Raw genomic sequence first — 8,527 nt, 5'->3', positions numbered from 1 at the left:
AAAGTTTATATATATAAAACGTCAGGGACTATAGATACACTCACCAGCCAATTTAATAAGAACAGAAAATCATGCAGATACAGGTCAAGAGCTTCATTTAATGTTCACATCAAACATCAGAATGGGGAGAAAATGTGATCTCAGTGATGTTGACCATGGTATGGTTGTTGCTCCCAGATGGGCTGGTTTGAGGATTTCACAAACTGCTGATCTCCTGGGATTTTCACACACACAACAGTCTCTAGAGTTTACACAGAATGGTGTGAAGAGCAAAAAACATGAGTGACCAGCAGTTCTGCTTCAGAGACACCTTGTTTATTGTGAGTGAGGTCATGAATGGCCAGACTCAATCAAGCTGACAGGAAGTCTAGTGTAACTCAACTAATCACTCTTTACATCCATGGTGAGCAGAGTAGCATCTCAGAATTCACAACACGTCGAACCTTGAGTCAGATAGGTTACAACAGCAGATTGCCTCAGGTTCCACTCCAGGAACCGAGGCTACAATGAACAAAGGCTCACCAAATCTGGGCTGTTGAGGACTGCCAAAAGATGTTTTTTTAATCTTCATCTTCAGTGTTTTTGGTCTCTTGAAATAAATTAAAGTATTTTAAATTCATTCAGCTTCTTCAGGTTTAATCAGCTTCTTCAGGCACTTAATCCTCTTTAGTCAAAGCCTGAATGTAAATGCTGCAGATATACTCAGTCTCAATGATGAATTTTCTGCACAGTACCTCAGACAGGCAAATGGAATTAGAGGAATAGACCAGTGTTGTGGCATGAGTCAGAGGAGGACAAGTGTAGTAGATTGAATTGGGAAGGAAATGTCCATGCCTATAATGGGAGAAAGCTGGCATGAGGAGACCAGCTAATAGGTTATGACCTTGACTGGCCTGGAATGATTCAGTTAGATAGAGGACCTGAAAAAAAAAATACCCTTCATGTAGAAAAAACCATAGGGACTGGGTGCAGTAAATCATGGCGGAGTCAGATTTGTTTACTGGGAGCTCATATCTGGTCCCTTGCGTGCTTCATTAGCCATAAATCAAGTCTGACATGTTGGGAAATGAGAAGCGGGAAATGATTGTACAGTACATGATTTATGCAGTCGAATGCAAAAGTTTGCTTCCCTACTGGTTTCTGAATTTAAAAAAAATCTACAGTTCATATCTACTGTTCAATCTACAGAACATACAAAGTCAAAACATTTCAAACGTTTACATCCATTAGTTAATTGATTCAAGGCACAAAATGTTCAAACAGATTAAAACTCTAACTTATGCTGTTAGATTTGCAATAAGTAAAGCTGGATCTCTGAAAAAAAAATCCTTAGGGGAATTAAACTTGAAATAATAATCCATGTGTATGTCACTTTCAGAAATTATGGTTGCTAAATCACTATGAACATCTCAACTTTTTTTTTTTTTTTACAACAATTTATGTTACTGCTAATAAAGGAACAAAACTGAACTTGTATTAAACGTCTTGGTTATTTCAAAAGTAGTGGTGCACAAACTTTTGCACTCAATTGTACATACCATGAAAAGTTGCACATTTCATATTTAACATGAGTTGATATAGATATCGCACAATAACAGATCACAATTTAAATCGAACTTTAACGTATATTTGAGGATAGTCTTGAGTGAGTCGACTATAGCATATTGGGAATATGAGGATATTTTAATGATCCACAACATTAACTGTTTAACCCTTTCTAGCAGTACACTAACATTCCATTCTTCCGACAGAATGGAGCTCGACTTATTGGACATTTTCAATCAGTATAAACAAATGAATCTCTGCAAGTCTGCTATAACATCAGTCAGGACACTGTTGGGTTTCTGTGTGTAGAGTATCATGACTCTGTGTTTAGCCACTGATACCAGAGACTCCTTTGATAAATGTTAAATAAACATCTCCTTACAGAAAACATCACATCAATGATAATACCCTTTTCGTTGTTAAAGAACATCATGTTTTTTTCTGTACTCTCACCGCCGCGGCCTGGGTTCGATTCCCGGCCAGGGACCCGACCCATCTGCTGGGAGAGTATTCTCAGTGCCAAATAAAATGGGAGGGTTGTGTCAGAAAGGGCATCTGGCATAAAACCTGTGCCAAATCAAACATGTGGACCAATGAGCCACTGTGGAGACCCCTAACAGAAGCAGCCAAAAGAACAACAGTAGTCTTAGATTATTGTTACTATAGAAACAATAACGTTTTAGAATGAGTGCATTAATATAAAACTGTGATTTGTAGCTGGAACTATTTGCACAGCTGCCATTATAGACAATGAATCAATACTTTCTGACCAAGAAATATTTGAGAAATCAGCTGCACATCCAAATAACAAAAGTAAGACTACAATGTTCTATTTTTTCCACAAACCTGTCTAAAGCTGTGGCTACTTTACGATGATGGAGAGCCCAGGGTAAAAAAAAAAAAAGCCATGAAAGTGTATCTGGAGCAGTGCATCTGCCTTCCATAATTGTCTGGCCTCCCCTAGGTCCGGTTCTCTGTTGTTGCTCCATAGTTAACTGCGCGTGTATAAAATTAAAGTCTCCTGCACTTTCATCCCAACAGACTGTGGCCTGGTCCAGGAATGGAAACCTTTGAAGAATCCCTTTAATTAGCCACAGAATGGGGTCTTATTAACATACAACTTTTAACTGTAATTAGCTTTGCACCAAAAACAAACAAGGAGAAATAATGCTACTATTTTATGAGTATGACTTTATTTTACCACCCGTAGTTCTAAAATATCATAAAAGAAAATGAATACTATCCTCTTATACCAGTATTGAATACTCAATTCTGATTGGTCATAAGATGTTCATTAATTTTCCATGAAATAAGGTTTATATTAGTGTGCACATTCTAATACATTATCGTTTCAGTGGTAACAAGCAAGTCACTTTTATAACCAATACGCGATTTACTTAATTTAACCAAACAGACTTAAATATTATTTAACGAAGATAAACACATAATTGTTGACACTTGATGTGGTAAAGCTTTCTGTTAAGGAGATGTTTATTTAACATTTTTGGAAGGAGTCTCCAGTGTCAGTGGTTCATAAGAGACAGATTTAAAAAAGTGGTTCCTTTACTGCAAGTTTTACAGGAAGGGAACATCTTCAGAAGAGGAGACTTCATAAATAAGTTAATTTATAAATTTAATTGTTGTTAGTGAGTTGGTATACATGGAATAAAACACTTCAGGACATGATGTTATAGTAAAACAATCAACATCAAGGTGGTAATAGTAATAGTAACTTCAAATCAGGGCATCACACCACTCTATCTTTGATGATTTTCATAAAACAGCATGCCACAGAATGTTTTCTTCAGTACCACGAGATGTAAGGAATAAAAGTCAGGTTTTTTTTCCAGCTGAGAAATGATAAACCAAACAGTTTCCATGACATCAAATGGCTCACGATTTAAAGGCAGGCTGTATTTTATTGCAATATAACATGTAGTGACATAGTCTTGCTACAGCTATCATGCCCTAGCACCATCTTCTAAACAAGGTGGACAGTTAATTAAACTCTCTGCAATCAAGCCTCCAAGGAACCAATTTGCTGTTTGTAAAATATTGATTGCTGTACATAAGGACAGATTGTCAGTCTGCTCAGGTATGCAGAGGCTGGGTGAGGAACTGAACACTCATTAAACCAGGTCAGACTGGTGACCTTGTCTGCTGTGCCGCCACATTGATCCAGCTCATGTCTACACCCGTAATACAGAATGAATTAAATAACCACCAATAACTGTAAAGATAGACAGGAACAAGATAATCACTGGTCAAACTGCATGATTTTTTTTCCAAGGGCAAGGTCTTTATAAAACATTATTTAGAATACTAGTGGTCACTATACTTAACTATGTATCCCAACAACATTGCCTTTTATTAATTACTTCAACAGTAATTATTTTTCTACTCTCAAACCATTTCCTCCCCATTGTATTGTTCCCTTTTTGTAATTTTTCTATTTTTCATTTTGTTTAAATTTATGGGGGTTTTTTTATTGAATTTTGATTGCGCTTGTGTTTTTTTCTTCTGATCTTCTTGTTTTTCCATGCTTCCCTCCTTCTTTGCTCACCCTCTCGAGTGGCTTTAAGAGTACAAACAAATTACAAAAAAAATTATATATCGCAGACAAGAACTTATTGTCCTCCAAAGAAGGGGATGGTTTTATTTTCTATTTAAAGAGCATTAAATTGCCCTCATGCAATGTACTTTATTAATAAGGCTATTAGATTAGTAGGCTGGCCAGGTAGCTAATTAGTAAACTACAGGGTGTCTGAAAAGTCAGGAAGCAATGGGAATATGTCGAGCAAATATTTCAATCTGAACATGTTGAGCAAAAGCCATTAAAACCATCAATAAGTGGCTGAGAAAATGTGGAGAGCATAAGGGTGAGAGCATAAGGGAGAGCATAAGTTTTACTCTTATTGGTTCCTGGCTTTTACAAAAAAAAAAATAGAACTGTTGTTTATATGGATTGTTCCTCAGAGAGTTGAGCTTAGCAATTCTAATCAAGTTCTACAATGCATACAAAGAATCAACTTAGCATGTCTGGAAGGATTATGATTAATAAATCTGACCATAACATTTTATATAGTTGCTACACATCATTTGAAGCACAGGCCTCTATTGCATGCGCATAAGCGCACAAGCCCAACAGTGCACTTTATATATACAAGACTAACGAGACTAATCACGAGCTGCAGGTGTGAACAATAATAAAGTAGCATGCACAAGATGGCGTCAGTGTTGGTGTAAGAATGGAGAGAGAGTTTAGTAGTTTGTTGTGAAAGAAACCTAATAGGATTTTGTTATTCAAGGAAATAGTTTTCTATATGTATGAAAAAAGCATGAAAAAATATAGAAGTTTGGAAGGTTCCAAACTGTTATATAAAATACCAGACCTACAACAAAAAGGAACTTTGATATTTATTTATTTGTTTGAATTTTATTTCAGTTTTATTTCATTTTAATAACACAGTTTTGTATGATCAAAGTCCTCATCAAAGTTCATTTAGTCCATAAAAAGTAGAACATGCATTGCAAAAATTGGTGAAGATTTTCTTAGTTATAGGAATTTTTTTTGTTGTGGTTGTTCCAAGAGTGTTCAGTCAGGTTCTCTATATGTTCTGAAAAAAGTTTTCACACAACGTTTTATAAATATTCCTGACATTAGCACTTTTATTTTTTTTTTAAGCTGTGGAAACGTTAGCACAAAAGTTTCCAAAATGTTTCTGACTAAAAACTGGGATCTGTGTTCAGGCTAAGACAGACATGTTATTTTTTGTAATATTAGAACATCTTAGAACTTAGAAGTTCTGATGATGGTCTCTGGCTAGAAAATCACTTGTTCTACAAGTAACTTATCCACATTATCTACAATTTCCTAGCATTGCTAATTCCCTAATATTAGTAAGAATCCCTACAGAGCCTAACTTTGTAATACAAAAGTAAAAATAGCAACTGTTGAACAGTTCTTCTTATGGTTTTCAGAACTAAGAGCAGTTTGATCATAGATATCCATTTTTTATGTTGCATTGTAAGTTCTCTCAATCCTAACAAATGCAAATGTCATCTTTTCTAAAGTACATGGTCTACTGATTAGCCCCAGGATAACAAGAGGTACAACCTAAAGGCAACAAAGTTCCAATGATGGTCACTCAGCCTGGAAAGTTTAAAGGTGTTTATCTTTGGAGAAATCAAAATGCTCTCCTCAGGTCTTCCATAATGTGTTGGGCAGCTAGCCTGTGGGAGCCATTAAGTCTGAAATTTGGCCACACAATGGCCAAAGAGAATGAGGTTATTTTATAAGGTGTGTAGTGTAAACACACTTCCCATATTGGAAGATTAAATTGCCCCCGACACACACACACACACACACACACACACACGCCATTAAACTACTTTAGCAGTGGTTTCATTAACAGCAGGATCTACTTCCTTCACCTTAAATGACTTTTGAAGGGATGCAAAGTGAAGTTGTTTCGAAGGAATTGAGCTACTTTTGGACTGTTTGATTACAGCAGGCTTTAAGATTATTACTTGTCACACTGTATCAGATGATCCTAGTAGTCTTGGCTGAGTTCTATAACAGACTGTAGAGTAACATATGTTCACGTTACATTATACAATGAAGATCCTCAAACAATGGACTGATTTTATAGAATTTTTTTTACGTTTATCAAAGCCACAAATATTCTTTAAGTGAGCTTGAGGTAATAAAGATTTGTTGTCCATTAGCATGTTGTGTTTACATTTTGCCATTGCTATTACCTTGTTTGTAGCCGTCCTGTGAGTTTCGTGACATCCTCCTGTCAGTGGCCTTTAGTTGAGCATTGTAGCAGCGGTTACTGTGAGAACTTTCAGACATTGTTAGTTGCAGTGGTACCAAATCAGCCAGTCGCATGTCACATTATGTGTTTTATCTTAACTCACAACCATAGCATTGTTTTATGATGTGCAATGTGTCAGAAGTGTTAGCTTTTTGGGGAGTTAATTGATTGATTTGTTTGAAAAGTTTTTCCTTACAAATGTAGACTTGCCTATAATGAGCATTGTGTTCCTAGCTCATTTCTAAAGCTAATGCTAGCTAGCCAAGCCGACCCGACTTCTGGTTAGCTAAATGAGGTATGCAAAGCTAAATGAGCAGTTTTGACACGCAACATCTGCAAAAGTCCTCAAATCTCAATATGAAAGTTTTTAGGTTTGTTTTGTGTTTGAAAGCAACTTTTCAGCATTAGCATTTATACATGATTAGCAGGATAGTTTACAAGCTAGCAAAACAAAGTAGCATATGTATATTTAGTACTAAGACATGACAAATGTTTAGATAATGGTAACGACTGCTTGATAGAGCATAACATCTAGTGAAATGAAGATCTATTTTTCAAGAATATAGGAATATTGGGTATCTAGATAGCTCTAATTGGCTTATGGTTTCCTATGGGGTGCGTTGATGTTAGCTAATACTTTTCCAACTGAACTAGACAAATGTGTTTTGTTTTGACATAAATGAGTATTTAGTGCAGGTGTTATTTCAGGTAAATGTTGGACCTTATAGGTCACTCATGACAGAAACAGTACTGGCCCCAGATCCACTGTGACTTGATTCATATAAAAAGTTACAAAGGTTAATGTCAGGTTAATGGTGATGTTAGCGTTTGTACCGTTTCATATTTAGTACTCAGTATTAGTATGAAACTGAATGAAACCCCCAAACCTTACCTTTGCAGAATTTTACAAAAGATGATGGAATTATATGAATAACACTGCAGTGATAGGGTTAAATGTATGCAAATGTGAAATTATTTAAAACAAACACTTAAAACAATCTTGCTAAGGGAAATTTAGTTTAACTAAACAATGTAGAGAAACTATTTTCTTCGGGACATCCACTCTGCTGGCGCCATTCACTCTGAGGTTGTAAATACCATGTGAAAAACATCTACAGTGGTTTGTATCGTGAAAAAGGGCACAACCAACCAACAATACCCAGCAGGAGCTTATGAGTGAATGGGTACGGGTGGAGGTGGGATGGCTAGCTGCTGAGAGCACGGAAGTGAAAAGCTCCCCAGATGCAATTAAAATCCTCAGGACATCAATAAGTAATGAATGTCAACAGCAGCGTGTTGTTTGGCTTGGCAGGGTGCTGGTGGGCCACAGTTCCTGATGGCAAGAACATACAGAGAAACAAGTGGTAGAAAAGTTTGCTCATTAACAGCCTGGTCTGAGATCCGTTTTTTCATGTAGGTAAATGGTTCTGAATAAAATATACATGAGCCATACTGATCCTGAGTCGGCATTGTAAGAGATGGAGTCGTATAAAGTCTGGGAAATGTCATGTCATGTCCCTTTGGAATGTGTTGGACATTCGAGATGTTCTGGCAGTTGTTGTCTTGATCTGCAGTCAGATCTTCAGTGGATTTTTTGGCACAGAAACAGAGGAAGGATTAGAAAACAGCAGGTGATCTTGCATGTATATGCAACAGGCAGATCCAATTCTGATCTGTCAGCAGTGTTTCAGTTTTAAATTGGGTATTAATATTGTGCTGTACACTCAGTAATTTCCTATGTAGCGTGCAAAAGTTTGTATACCCTTTTAATAAAATGTGCTCAAATAGTGTATGCCAAAATACAAAAATGGGTCCTTGCTTGTATGTGGTACCTGAAGAAAGCCATCTTTGTATTAACTTTAAAATAGCTTTAAATATTTTATTTCTACATTCACTTGTTTATGCAGTTTACCTTAGACACTGTATGTATTTCTTCCAGATTCCCATGTGGTACTTGCCACTTTCTTAACAGAGTCAAATTTAGAGTTAAAAGCGTAAAGTTACATCTTTCTACTTTCTCAATACAACTGTATAAAACAGATTTAGGGGCGGGGCTATGTATGAGTTCCATTACATGTTGTAAAAATAAGGAAAAAACCTACTTGGCTTTGGATTAATTACCTTTATGAATGGTGTGGTACCTGAAAATGGTTCATAGTGCA

This window comes from Pangasianodon hypophthalmus, chromosome 20 (genome assembly GCF_027358585.1).
Source record: "Pangasianodon hypophthalmus isolate fPanHyp1 chromosome 20, fPanHyp1.pri, whole genome shotgun sequence".
NCBI lineage: Eukaryota > Metazoa > Chordata > Actinopteri > Siluriformes > Pangasiidae > Pangasianodon > Pangasianodon hypophthalmus.
Note: the sequence above shows the minus strand (reverse complement) of the source record.